General features: G+C 43.1%; 1 long non-coding RNA gene across 1 annotated transcript; it reads left to right on the top strand.

Annotated features, from left to right (window-relative positions):
- The first annotated feature begins 334 nt into the window (after nt 1-334).
- LOC308475989 lies at nt 335-11,489 on the top strand. Its single transcript, XR_013985616.1, has 3 exons — nt 335-376; nt 3,225-3,337; nt 11,421-11,489. It is a non-coding gene; the product is annotated as an uncharacterized lncRNA (long non-coding RNA).
- The last annotated feature ends 3,432 nt before the right edge of the window (nt 11,490-14,921 follow it).

The raw sequence follows: 14,921 nt of genomic DNA, 5'->3' as shown, positions 1-14,921 counted from the left end.
TCTGGTCATAACTAGAAACGTACATAAGGAGATGCGCACTTTTCCATAGAAAGTAATGGAAAAGTGAATTGATCCGTTCTAGACGTTGAAAAACACCCCCTAAAACAGCAATTTAATATGGATTTTATTGTCTTAACAAGACAACGGACTTATGGACCATAGATCCATAAAATGAAGGCAACAATCAATGTACTATACTATGAAATAAATAAGACAGTATTGTAGATGAAAATATTTTTTTCTGACGTGCATTGAGGGTGAGTGGGCTTACCTGGCTACAAGCGGGGGTGGGGCAAGGGTCAGTAAAGAGCTGATTCACTTCGGCCGGGGTCACTTTTTTTCTTGCCAGGCCAGGTTCTTCTCTGGACTTCCTCAGGTTGGTTCCTCGGTGGGGTTTGGGGCTGCAGTGCGCCCTGCTGTGCCTCTTGCAGGCGGCACCTCTTCCACAGCTTCGGGGGTGGGATGGGGGCCCTCTCCCCAGCAGCAGAGGGCTCAGCGCTTCTCTGCAGCCAGTGGGGTGAGCTCCAGCAAACCGGAGGCTTCTCCCTGGTGGTGGAGGCCCCAGCACTGCCCCACAGCCAGCCGGGCGAACTCCAGGCTGCTGGCAAGGCCTCTGTTCATATCTGAAGGAAAGTTCATAAGTCAAAGCACCTACTGCAGGTTGTAACTGGAATCGTACGTAAGTAGAGCCATATGTAAGTCGAGGTTCCACTGTACAATAGCTTTGTAAACAAGCATTTTGGTTTCCCTATGAATGTCCGACACTCTGCACTTCAATCGGGAGAAAGCTGCACTCACAGAGCTCAAGAGATGCTGGATTTCGGCATCAATGTTGGCCCTCGTGGAAAGATAACTGCTCAGGTAGGAGAAGTGATTGGCTTTCCAACGTTACACCATTGAGTTGGATTTGTGGTGCTGTAGAGGGGTTGTTTTCTGCTTGTTGGTGCAGCACTTTGGTTTTTGGGATGTTGAGCAATAGGCCAAGCTTTTCGTAAGCTTCTGCAAAGATATTTAGGATGGTTTGGAGGTCACCCTCTGAGCGTGCGCACACTACGTTGTGATCAGCATACTGAAGCTCTATGGAGGAAGTTACAGTAACCTTACTCTTTGCTTTCAGCCTGCTCAGATTGAACAGCTTTCCATCTGTTCGAAACTCCAGTGGGGAGTTTCCCTTTGACAAAGTGTAGGATAATGGCAATGAAAATAATAAATAGAGTTGGGGCTATAACACAACTCTGTTTAACACCTGATCCCACCGTGAATGGTTCATTTTGAGAGCCATTGTTATCTGTGATTGTTGCTGTCATATTAACATGGAGGAACTGGAAAATGTTCACAATTTTTCCTGGGCAGCCAATTTTCATAAGGACAGTCCACAGGGCATTACGATTTACAGTGTCGAACGCCTTAGTCAGGTCAATAAATGCCATATACAAGGATTAGTTTTGCCCTCTGCATTTTTATACCTTTGCCCATGCTATCTTCCAATAAAATAATAGCAATAACAATAATAAATAAATAAATTGTTTGTACCCTGCCCATCTGACTGGGTTGCCCCAGCTACTCTGGGCGGCTTCCAACATATATATGTAAAAACATAATAAAGCATTAAACATTAAAAAGCTTCCCTAAACAGGGCTGCCTTCAGATATCTTCTTTTTTAAAATAAAAAATAGTTTTTATTGATTTTTACATTTTTATCTTTATCACAACACCATCATCTCAGATATAAACCCAAACCCAAACCCCCCCTCCCCACTACAACTTCCCTCAACTTCTTCTTCTGGTTTGTTGCTTAATACTTTCCCTGCTTTTGGTTGCCTTCAGATATCTTCTGAAAGTCAGATAGTTGTTTATCTCCTAGTCATCTGACAGGAGGGCTTTCCACAGGGTTAAGGTGCCACTACCGAAAAGGCCCTTTGCCTGGTTTCCTGTAACTTCACGTCTCACAGTGAGGGAACCTCCAGAAGGCCCTCGGAGCTGGACCCCAGTGTCCGGGCTGAATGGTGGGGGTGGAGCTGCTCCTTCAGGTATACAGGGCTGAAGCCATTTAGGGCATGGGTAGGCAACCTAAGACCCAGGGGCCAGATGCGGCCCAATCGCCTTCTCAATCTGGCCCGCGGACGGAATCAGCATGTTTTTACAAGAGTAGAATGTGTGCTTTTATTTACAATGCATCTCTGGGTTATTTGTGGGGCACAGGAATTTGTTCATTCCCCCCCCCCCTTCAAAATATAGTCCAGGTCTGAGGGACAGTGGACTGGCCCCCTGATGAAAAGTTTGCTGACCCCTGGTTTAGGGCTTTAAAAGTCAGCACCAGTACTTTGAATTGTGCTCGGAAATGTACTGTTTGTAGCAAACACAGAGATTTTTATGTGCTACATTGCTCCTCTAGACTGAAATCCTTAATGTTACATTAATGAAATGTTAATGCTAGTAATGGTTATATTAAACTTTACCTTTGCTGTAATATAAACATCCATCCACACTTACCTTGCCTTGCACTTTCGAGGCACAGGTCCACGCTTTCCTGGTCCGTGTCTGAGTGCTGGTTATTTATTTACTGCTCCTCTGCTTTCCCCAGGAAAACCTAATCTTTACCGCTGAATCAGAGCAAACAGTCATTGTGGTTTTCCGCAGTATTTCCCAAATATGATGCTGCCTGTGGTGTCTGTGAGCCAGGCCTTCGCGCAGCTTGCCAGAATATGCCTTTCCAGACATGTTGAATGGGCCACTTTCAGGTGATGGGGGGGGGGGGGTTCCACCCTTATTGGGCAATAAAATTTTAATCAATTGTTTTATCAGTACATCCTCCATTCCAGTAACCCGTTGTATAATTAATTTTAACACAATTGATTATTTGTCACCCTCATTGCACATTTGATTAGCACCCCGATTAATTCATTACACATTTGATTGGCACCCCCTATTACTTCATTACACAATCCATTTTGATATCGTTTCATAAACACCCCTCTCCTGATTAATTCATTAGCTGTGGGAGTTTTAATTTTAACTCATTTGATGAATTATAGCCCTATCAATCAACTGCTGATTGATAGGTTGCTATGATTAATTTGCAATTCATGATTAATTCATTGGCCATTGGCAATCAGTTATTGATTTCTGTATTTTGATAATCAGTAGGCAATTGATAATTAATTGGCAATTCATTAATTATCAATTGATTGGCAGTAACCACTTGATTATTGCTGGTTCCTTAGCAGTTCCAATGACCACATGAAAGCAGGAGAGGGCCTTCTTGGTGGCTGCTTCTAGACTGGAGCTCCCTCCTTAGAGAAGTCAGTCTGTCTCGCCCTTGTCCTTCTGCTGGCAGGTAAATACTTTTTTGTTCCAACAGGCTTTTGGGAACTGATTTTTAAATGTTGTGCTGTTTTTATTGTAATTATTTATATGGTTTTAATAGACTGGAGCATAGCTGTCAAGTGTCCCTTATTTGAAGGGACAGTCCCTTATTCCAGTGCCATGTCCCGCTGCTGTCCCTTATTGATGGATGTCCCTTAAATGTCCCTTAAATGATGTCCCTTAAATTTCAAAGGAAGCAGCTCCTCTCCCTCCCTCCCTGCCGGCCAGAGAGGAGGGAGGCTCCAACTGTGTTGCTTGGCTGTGCTGCTCACCCAATAAGAAGTCTAAGAACGACTGGGGGGTGGAGCTTGCATGCCTTGTGTGTGGCTAGTTAATGCAAGCTGAGGGGTTTTTTGAATGCTGGACGCCATTTTATTGCACGTGCTGCTGCAAACTTTGCAGTGCAAAGCCAGGCTGGGGAGCCATCTTAAGTTGAGGCTGCATAGGCCTTGTGGTGCATGTGATTCAGATTCTATTCAGTTGAACCTCTGGTTACAAAGTTGGTTGGACAGTGTTCTCGAAGCTACCAGCATGAGTTTGACCAGACTGCTGGAGGACAGGAAGACTGGAGTGCCTGGAACAGGTGAGGCTGCTGGTCCCTTATTTTCAAATCTGTAAGTTGACAGCTATGGACTGGAGGGAGAAAAAGAGTTTAATAGTTGTACCTATTTTAACTGTAAACTGCCCTGAGTCCTTTCAGGGAAAAGGGTGGGGTATAAATAGATATAACCACGATAGCAACAGTTTGTATGCTGTTGTTAGAAATTGGTGGGATGAAGGGGGAAGAGGGAGTTTGGGGTGGGAGGGTGCTGCAGCCTTTTTGCCTAATGACAAGCCTCCACTGGCTCCTTCTAAGGTTCTTAATAATGAGCAGCACTTACCGTATTCCCAGCTCTGGCTTCCCATGTCTTCCACCTCCATTCAGGCATAGCTGCAAACAACAGCCCCAGCCAAGTCCCAATAGTGCAGCTGCACACAAGAGCCTTTATTGCCCAGGGATCCTTGGCGCATGCATGCTTCCTCTTTAGGGAAAGGTGTTGCACTCTAAGTGTTTGCTGTAGAAAACAGTAGCTTATCGCAAGTGTGACTGTTGCAAGCATGATGGTGCAAAGTGTCCCACAAACAAAAATAATTCAAATGTCGGTTCACAAAATCCGGTGCCAGCCATCAATCAAGTACAGGAAAAAGGTGCTGAGAGATCAAGCAAGGTAAACCATCTACAAATGAGGCCAAAGTGTGGGATATCAAGTGCGTGAACATAAATGCATGTCAGGAATGTATTTGGGGCAGGGACCAGTGTGCATCGGCCATCTGAGCACCTCTAATTTTCTTTTCCTTTTCTTTTTATCACTAAGTTTTTTCTATGTTCCCTCAAGCAATCTTAGCAAAATGTTGGATTTACATGGAAAGTAAAGAGTCAAAATTAGTGAGACACCCCAAACTTTTTCAGATTTATACGATACGACTTTTATCTACCTTTTCTTTATATAAAAGTAGTAGTAATAATAACGACATTAATATCCCACGTTTTCTCCCAAGAGCTCAAAGTGATGTACATGGTTGTCCCTCTCCCTAGTTATTCCCCACAACAACCCTGTGAGGTAGGGAAGGCTGAGAGGCACTGACTGTCCCCTGGGCTCCTTGGGGAGGAAGGGCTGGTGTCAGGACTCAGTGAAGTTAAGTCTTTATTCAAAGACATCAAAACAGCTCTGATCCTTCTTCCCTTGAGGGCTACCCAGCCGGTGCCTCCCCCCCACTCCTCTGTATCCAGCCAGTCCATGACACAGAGTGTAAATTAGTAAAGGAATATTAATAGCACCACCTTCTGGAAATGGACTTACAGGTTGCAATGGAGGCACCATTATCTGTGGCCTCCATCTGAGCAGTTCCAGAAGGACACCATGGTCAGCTTACTTCATTGATCAGAGCTTCTCTGGAAACCAAGGAGCCTCCTGGGTAGAATCTACACTGGTCAGTTATAACATTAAAAATGCATTATAAAAATGTGACACCAGAGGGTGGTGTAGAGCAGCAATCCATCGGCAATGAGAAATTGCATTGAGAGCTATATTACATATTTTTTACAGCATTTTTACAGATCAGTGTAGATCCAGCCCTGGACTCCCCATGGCCAGAGAGTGAGTGTAGGAACGATCACATCTAGGCAATCATTTTAGGTGAATGCTATAAGATTTTCTTGTTTAGCTATCTCTCTGTGGCCCAGGGGAGCACAAAGTGGAAGTCTTTGCAGTCTGTGGCATTTCACATCATAGTGAATATTTTCTTCTCTTATATAACATTGGACTGGTTTTTTGAAGTACTGTGTCTATTCCAGTCCCTCAAATTCAGATGAGATTAAAATCTAAATGAATTAAGTAAAGCCACATAATGTAAAGTGATGCATATTTTTCATGGATAGAGAACGAAAGTGGTTGTAAGTTCAGTGAGATCAGATGGCAAATCCTGTTTGAAGGCATTCTGTAGGGAAAGATATCAATTGTGCTTAAATATTTTATAACATTTGGCTGAGAGAAAATTCATGTGATCCTGATGCCCGCTTGAAGCTCAAGGATGGGATTTCTTCCCTTTTCTGATAACAAGCTGTCTGAACCTAGATGCTATAGATAGAGCAAACAGAGGGGAGGAATCCAGTGTCTAAAGGTACCGTGTATCTAAAACTCTGCTTTGTTTCCTCAAATTCTAATCTGGAATCTAACACAGAGCAGCCATATTCATAGTCATACCCTGATCGGTATATGGTAGAGAAAGAAAGAACAGGCATTTTAAAGGGAGTATTCCACCTTGTGAAATCTGTTTTCTAATTAGTGTATCATTTATATGCTAAATGAAGTGCAATATATCATTTAAGTGCTACAAATAAGTAAAGCTCAAAACCAGATACTTACTAATAGTAGCATGTGCCAAGAATTAGTGGCTTGTAAATGAAAGAAAAGATGGATGAAATGCCAGCAAGAAGAAGAAGATGAAGCCACTTTGCTATACATTGGCCACTGCTATTTATATATAGCGTGTTCTCCATCACGGAGAGCACGTGTTGCGGTTGGGGATTCCAAGACACCTTGCTGTTTCTGGGCAGATGGCTTGGCCAACTCGTAAGCAGGGGCAGGCTGTTACTGGGGAAATTTAGATGTTGCCATTTAGTGATTGACAGCCCTATTTGTTAAATACAAGGCACGCAGCAATGGACGTCTTCTTTCACTGCGTGCTTCGGATCACCAGGAGCACTTGGACCGTGGAGTGATCTTCTCATTGTCTGGTTACATTTCTTTATTTCCCCCTTCTTTTAATCCTCTCTAGTCCCTTAATTAATTTAATTCCACCCCTTTTCTTTTCCTCTTTGATTTCCCACCCCACCCCTTACCCTGCCCTTTGGGAAGATCCTCCCTGCACCTGTGAGCGCTGCCTGTGCATCATCCTCCTTGGCTTGCCTTTCCCAATAGGGAGAGAGCCCCCATTAGGGGCTTTCTTTTGCAAAAAGGTTTTCCCCATTTTGCCTGTTGTTAATTGTGGGGCTAGTCAGGCTGTTCCCAGCTTAGCTGGAATCACTTTTGTTTATAGTATCCCCAAAGGTGGCTTTATTTTGGGTGTGTGCTGTTGGCCAAATTTTAATCTAGCCTTGAGCAGGAGCATCGTTTTGAGCTTCCTTTAATATTGCAATGAGTCAAAGATTTCTAAGAGCAGAAGCAGTGAGGCCTACATTCAGGCCTAAGTCTGCTACAGTTAGCAGGAAATTGTGAAGTCTCTGTGACATGTGACTCATTCCCTCTCTAAGAATGTATCTTTCGTTTGCAGGCTCAGTTGCTATTGTATATTTGGGGCAGACAGAGTGGAGCCAGGGTCTCTGTGCCTCCAATGACTATGAGCACTCTGTGTATGCTCTTTAACTATGCTGTTTCTGAACAAGTTTATTTTCTTCAAGTTTGTTTTGCCCTGATAGTGGCGACTGCCATTTTAGAGATGAGCCATTGTGGCTTAGTGGCTAGAGTGCAGGACTGGGTCCTGGGAGACAGGGTTCATATCCCTCACTTAGCCATTATTATAACAAAACAAAACAAACCGCTCCTTTTGGACTATTCCGTTGCTGGGTAGTTCGGCCCATTTGTGATAAAAGAACTTTGGGTTTCTTGAAGGGGTGCTTCCCTCTAAAAGGACAAGCAGGGGTACCTGGACAAGCTGTGGGCTACCTCAACTCTGCTATTTCACTGGAAACATTTATGCCTGGCCTAGCAGGTGATCCTAGGGCTTTGCCCTAGAATTCGATGGCCTGGAAGCGTTTCCGGCCTGAATAGCGTCCCCATGTGGTGCACGAAGCATTGGTTTCACCGGTTCCTTACATTGTTTAGTTTTTTGCAGACTATGACAGGGCTTTTGCAGATGCCTCCAGAGCTTGCCTCTCCTGCAGAGGATGACTTGCGGACGCCGCAGGTGCCTTCTTCCAGAAGGAAGCATCTTTGGAGGCTGCGATCCAGGAGGAGGGCAAAGAGGAGAAGGGATGATAATTCAGACATCACCTTGGACCTCTACAGGGGTCAGGGTGAGGCTGTCCTGGGTCTTTAGGGATCATCCTGGATAGCTCAGCTGCTCAGCGCATAGTGCTGGTAATGCCTAGGTTGCAGGATTGGTCCCTGTATGGGACAGCTACATGCCCCCATTGCTCTACCTGGACACTTAGGTCCAGTGTCGAGGGCCCTTTGGTGGCTGCGACGGATGTAACGGGCGCCACGTTTGCAATATGCAAGCGGGAGAAAGCACCTTTGCGTGCCCGCATTGCAGTTTGCTCTGTGCGTTGCAGGGCACAGCGCTGCGCGGGCTGCATTTGCATTGCATTGCATTGCATTGCGTGAGAGATTGCATTTGCATTGCACGGAGGGTGTAGTTGCATTGCACGAGTGTGTAGTTGCATTGCACGGAGTGTGTAGTTGCATTGCACGGAGTGTGTGCGCATTGCATGGAGTGTGTTTTTGCATTGCATGGAGTGTGTAGTTGCATTGCACGGAGGGTGTAGTTGCATTGCACAGAGTGTGTTTTTGCATTGCACAGAGTGTGTGCGCATTGCATGGAGTGTGTTTTTGCATTGCACGGAGTGTGTAGTTGCATTGCACGGAGTGTGTAGTTGCATTGCATGGAGTGTGCTTTTGCATTGCACAGAGTGTGTAGTTGTATTGAACGGAGTGTGTAGTTGCATTGCACGGAGTGTGTAGTTGCATTGAACGGATTGTAGTTGCATTGCATGGAGTGTGTGTGCACTGCACGGAGTGTGTTTTTGCATTGCACAGAGTGTGTGTCTGAAAAGGAAGCTGGCTCGGCGGCAGCTTTGTCGGGACTTCTTTAGGGGTTCTGGCCAGCGTCGGTGAGGCATGGTTCCCAGTCCCGTCTCTCTCTCCAGGTGACTTACCCTTCCTGACTTTGCGGGGGGTGCGAATGTCAGAGCTGTCCCCGTGCGGGGGCAGTTAGTGCTACCAATGCCTAAGCAACCACTCACATTGCTGTATTTGAATAAAGTTGTGGCCAAAATTATGCCAAAAAAATTAAACAAAAATTAAGTGTCAATTGTGTTTTCCTTTGGGGTGTATTGGGGACCTCGACACGCAACTGTCGTTTTCCAGTGCCTGCTTAAACACACACATATATACATTCAGGCATATACAAGTAGTAAATTTAGAAACATTCCGTAGTGGAACATCACAAACTTGAAAACTATTTAATTTTTTTAACTATTTGTTGAAAACTTCTACCTCTCACATGCACAAATATATAATATGTCCCTTTAGAACAGTTACTTTCCTTAAGTTTTATCATTATATTATTTTTTAATTCTTCTTTCTTTTTTCTATTAAGAACTTGGTTTGGTGTTTTTGTTGTTGTTGTTTTTAGCACTTTGGTTAAGGTACTTTGGTTTAGTACCAGGAGGTGGGGGGTGGGGGGGACACAGCAGAGGTATACTTGCATTTCTTCCAAAGATCCTCCTTGCCTTTTGGTATTTGAAGCAAGAGAGTGTCTGTTTCAAGCTGATGAATCATATTCACACCGTGGATATCCTGTATATTTCCAGTATCATAGACTTCACCCCATTACTCCTTCATCTTTTTTGCCTTCTTTCCCAAACATTTATATCATCAAAATAAAAAAAATCCTTCCAGTAGCATCCTTCCAGTAGCATCATTATTCTTTCTGCACATATCCTCATGTTTTTTCTCTCCTGCTCCCAACACCATAATTGGTTGCTTTGTTCATGCTCAAAAATGCAGATATCCACAATGCCACTTTTAAATGCATGTTTTATCTATTCTCTTTTTTTCAAACAAACAAACAAACAGAAAACTATCCAGGTTATGATCAAATGACAGCCTCACTTGTGATTGGGCCATGGAACAGTTGCTTTGCTTATTATCTTAACTTTCCCCCCTGCGCTACCAGTTATGTTCCTTCACCTTGTGCTTAGAAATAAAAATGTGGCTTTTGCAGGTGGGGGACAAACAACCCAGCCAATAATATTTTTGCAATTTGCAACTTGTCTCCTCTGACAGCAGAGAGTGGCTTCTATCCTTTTCCCAAACTCATTTTGGTAGCAGCAAGCCCATAGATGAAATTCCCGCTATTGTAATCGGAGACCAATTGCTGGTACAATCTTACATGTTTGTCTACCATGTTTTGACAGATCATGTCAGATATGGTTCAGTCCAGAACATATCAGATGAGCCATTCACAAATGAAGGTGATATTTTGTTGTTGGTGGGAGGAGGGTATTCAAGAGTGCATTCCTGAGGTGGTAGGACAACTTCATGGCAAATAAACAGCATTGAAAATCATGTATGATAAGCTCAGTTTTTAAAATGCATATTGAAGGTTGTTGGGCTATTGCTGGTAAGTTTTGGGAAGCTTCTGGTTCCTATTTTAAAAGCATTTTTTTTTAATGGGCATTATACATACAAACAATGGGTTGGACCTAGACAGGCAGATCAGTTCAAACTTCAGGAATCAAGAAAAATATATCCTGGAGTAAATTATGCCAGTGTAACCTAATTAAAACTTTATTCAGGAACAGGGCTGCTGCCAGCCAAGCCAACTGGAACCAGACAGAGGAGAAACAAAATGGAATTTGATGTGTACTACCCTCCCAGTGCAACTTTTGCAGGGCTGCTAGATTGGAAGCTGAGCTGAGTTGGGAATAGGCCTAAGTCTCCCCATGCCCTGTCCCATCCCCATAGCCCAGGAATGAGGGACTGCAGGGGAAATCCATACCACAATGTTTTTCTATCCATTTGTACAATTATTCCTCCTGGCTCATTGGCACATCCTAAAAGGTTAAACCCTTTGGGACTTTCCAGGGTTTTTGGTTTGCTTTATGGTTTTGACTCACTATGTGCTTTAATGATCAGTATTGGCGGGATATGGGAGGAACCACTTGTGCACTCGCTGAAGGCTGGGGGCCTGCCAGAAGGGGCGCAGCTGGACCAATAATGCATGGTGCTGCCCCTGTCCACTGCCCTTACAGGTGATCTAGCATTTCTCACACCATGCAAACAGTGCCTTCTGAAACAGGTGTGCGGAATTTAGATATTAGGTCAGGCATCATGTAGCCACCAAGGACTTAAAGGGTTTAAAGTATTTAAATCTCCTAGATGGGGTCAGAGCTTTGAGCTGCAGGTCAACATGGAGAAATCTACAGCAAGACTGGCCCCAGTTACCCAGCTGCCAGAACTGTTGATCTGTGCCTCCCACTTCCCACTAAGTCTGCTCCCATCCGGCTCTTTTCCAAACAATCTTAAACTCCATTGGGGAAGCCCCCCCCCCCCCCCGCTCTCTGTGCTCTTTGCTGGGCTACATGCAAAGCTCCCCAAGACTTGGAGACAAGGCAGCGGGGGGTGGGGTGGGACCAGAAGGCTCCTGTGAATCTGTTGCAGCCTCAGCCCCCACCTCCCCATTTAAACTGTAATTCTTAATAAAGTGGAAAAATTATTTGGGGAGATAGCTGTCTCTATTTTACTTGGTATGTGTATTCTTTAGCTCTTACTCATCCACTCTTGTTACAGCAACTACAAGTTGCTCTACTTTTGTACTTCAGGACTCTTAGCAGCTCCAAAATAATTCCCTGATTCTGTTTTTTTTTTAAAATAATATTATTTTTCCAAAAACACTGATAAAAAAGGTGAAAAAAAGAAAAAGAAAAACAATACAATACAACACATCAAATTAACAAAACTAGACAAAAACAATAAAATAGATCAGACAATTTCATTATCCCATCTTTCCTTCACTTATTTCCACGACCTCCTCACACCTCCCTTTTTGTATTCCACTTCTGTTAATTATTTCAGCAATTCCTTTCCATCATCCTCTGTTTTCTATCCTATAATTATCTTAACTCATTCTAACCTTATTTCCCCCCCCCCCTTTAATACTCTATTAACCTATCTGTACTTAATTCCTTATAATATTTCTACTAAAGCCATATAACTTCATTTCAACATTTTTCTAACATTCATTAATTTTACAATATTTCTGTAGATTGTCTTTAAACTTTTTCTAATCTTCTTCCACCAACTCCTCTCCCTGGTCTCGGATTCTGCCAGTCATTTCCGCCAGTTCCATGTAGTCCATCAACTTCATCTGCCATTCTTCCTGGGTGGGCAAATCTTGTGTCTTCCAATACTTCGCGATAAGTATTCTTGCTGCTGTTGTTGCGTACATAAAAAAAGTTCTATCCTTCTTTGGCACCAATTGGCCGACTATGCCCAGGAGAAAGGTCTCTGGTTTCTTCAAGAAGGTATATTTAAATACCTTTTTCATTTCATTATAAATCATCTCCCAGAATGTCTTAATCCTTGGGCACGTCCACCAAAGGTGAAAGAATGTGCCTTCAGTCACATTACATTTCCAACATTTATTGTCAGGCAAATGGTAAATTTTTGCAAGCTTGACTGGTGTCATGTACCACCTATAAATCATTTTCATTAAGTTTTCTCTTAAGGCATTACATGCCATAAATTTCATGCCTGTGATCCATAACTGTTCCCAGTCAACCATCATTATATTATGTCCAACATCTTGTGCCCATTTAATCATAACTGATTTCACCGTTTCATCCTGAGTGTTCCATTTCAACAGCAAGTTATACATTTTTGACAAATTCTTGATTTTGGAATCTAACAATTCTGTTTCCAATTTTGATTTTTCCACCTGGAAACCAACTTTTTTGTCCAAATTGTATGCCTCCATTATTTGGTAATAATGGAGCCAATCTCGCACTTTATTTTTCAATTTTTCAAAACTCTGCAGTTTTAGTCTGTCTCCATCTTGTTCCAGAATTTCCCAATATTTCGGCTATTTGGCCTCCATATTGAGTTTTTTCTGTGCCTTCGCTTCCATTGGTGACAACCATCTTGGGGTTTTCTTTTCTAACAAATCTTTATATCTTATCCATACATTAAACAGTGCTTTTCTGACAATATGATTTTTAAACGCTTTGTGTGCTTTTACCTTATCGTACCACAGATATGCATGCCAACCAAATACATTATTAAAACCTTCTAAATCCAACACATCAGTGTTTTCAAGTAGCAGCCATTCTCTCAGCCAACAAAAAGCAGCTGATTCATAATAGAGTTTTAGGTCTGGCAGGGCAAATCCACCTCTTTCTTTAGCATCAGTTAATATCTTAAATTTTATTTGAGGCTTCTTGCCCTGCCAAACAAATCTGGAAATATCTTTCTGCCACTTCTTGAAACAATCCATCTTATCCAGAATTTGTAATGTTTGGAACAAGAACAACATCCTTGGCAGCACATTCATTTTTATCACAGCAATTCGGCCCAACAATGATAACTTCAAATTTGACCATATTTCTAAGTCTTTTTTCACTTCAATCCAACATTTTTCATAATTATCCTTAAATAAATTTACATTTTTAGCAGTCATATTAACCCCTAAATATTTCACTTTCTTAACCAATGTTAGTCCTGTCTCTTCCTGAAATTTCTCTCTCTCATTTGCAGTTAAATTTTTCTCTAAAACCTTAGTTTTCATCTTATTCAGCTTAAAACCTGCTACTTGCCCAAATTCTTGAATCAGTTCCAATACCCTTTTTGTGCTAGATTCTGGTTCCTGTAGGGTCAATACTAGATCATCAGCAAATGCTTTCAATTTATACTGTTTAACTCCCACTTGTATACCTTTGATCTCTTGGTCCTTTCTTATCATGTTTAACAAAACCTCAAGGACCGATATAAAAAGCAGTGGAGAAATTGGGCAACCTTGTCATGTCCCTTTCTCAATCTTAAACTCTTCTGTCACTACATTATTCACAATTTTGCCTTTTGTTCTGAATAAATTGCACCTATACCATTTTCAGAACCTTGGCCTACCCCCATCCCCTGTAGGTTCTTCTTCATAAAGCTCCAAGAAAGGCTTTCTCCGCATCCACAAATATCAAGACAGCCTTGGTATTAATATTCACTTGAAGTTTTTCTAAAATATTAATTATGTTCCTCGTATTGTCAGACAAATGTCTGCCCAGGAGAAAGCCCACTTGATCTTTATGAATTTCTTCTACTAACACCTTTTTAAATCTTCTGGCCAAAATGTCTGCAAAAATTTTATAATCCACATTTAGCAGCGATATGGGCGGTAGTTTTTGAGCTGAATAATTCCCTGATTCTGTGCCAGCTGATCCCATAGAGGTGGAATTTGGATCTTGTTCTTGCAACCATGACTACTAATCAGCATAGGAAACATCATCTGAGAATAGAATCCAGAGACTGCTGAGATCTTGGCACACTGCTATGAAGCACCACTATACCAGGCACCCCAGAAGGTAAAGGGGAGTCCTTTCTCTTTCCCTTGTCATGGCTTGACATTGGAGAGGAGCAGTGGAACACAAACACCTCTCCTTCCCTGTCTTTCTGACCCACCAGAAGCCTGGTAAAAGGCATGGGAGCATGGTGGCAGCTGATGCCCCTTGGGACTGGTAGAGGAGATGTGAGGGAGGCCAGCTCCTTCTCTTCCCTGTGGAGTGCCCAAAGGGCAACACTGGGATGGAGGAGGAGAAAGCCAACCGTCACACATGCCCCCCCCCCCCGGACTCACTGTAAGAAAGAAGGCAGGCAGGTGGGGTGGCTGGCTGAGATTTGTGGGGCAGTGCCCCATTCACCCTAATGGACCAGCCCCCACTGTGTGGAAGCTGAGAAAAGGAGTGGCTTGTGGGTACATAGGGGCTGGGAAGGAGGGAATAAGTCGATCTATTTCCTCATTTTTGTTGTTGGGGAGAAGGAAGAAGCTCAACTTATTTCTCAGTGGGGCCCATGTCAGTTGGGGAAAATTTGCCCATATCTAGAAAAAATAGGTTGACTCAGGCCACATGGTGTGATAATGGCTTCTTAAATCACATGGCTCACACCAGATTGACAGAAGTTTACTGCAGTCACTAGTTGGTATCGGGAATTCAATGGCTCCCCCTCAAGCTTAGGAGTTACGAGCATCCTCACCACCCCCCTCAAAGTGCCTTGGGGTTTGCTTTCAAGGCTTCTCCACAGGCC

The sequence above is a fragment of the Podarcis pityusensis genome (assembly GCF_964106645.2).
Source record: "Podarcis pityusensis genome assembly, chromosome: 4".
NCBI classification, from domain to species: Eukaryota; Metazoa; Chordata; class Lepidosauria; order Squamata; family Lacertidae; genus Podarcis; species Podarcis pityusensis.
This window is presented reverse-complemented; position numbering and strand designations above follow the sequence as displayed.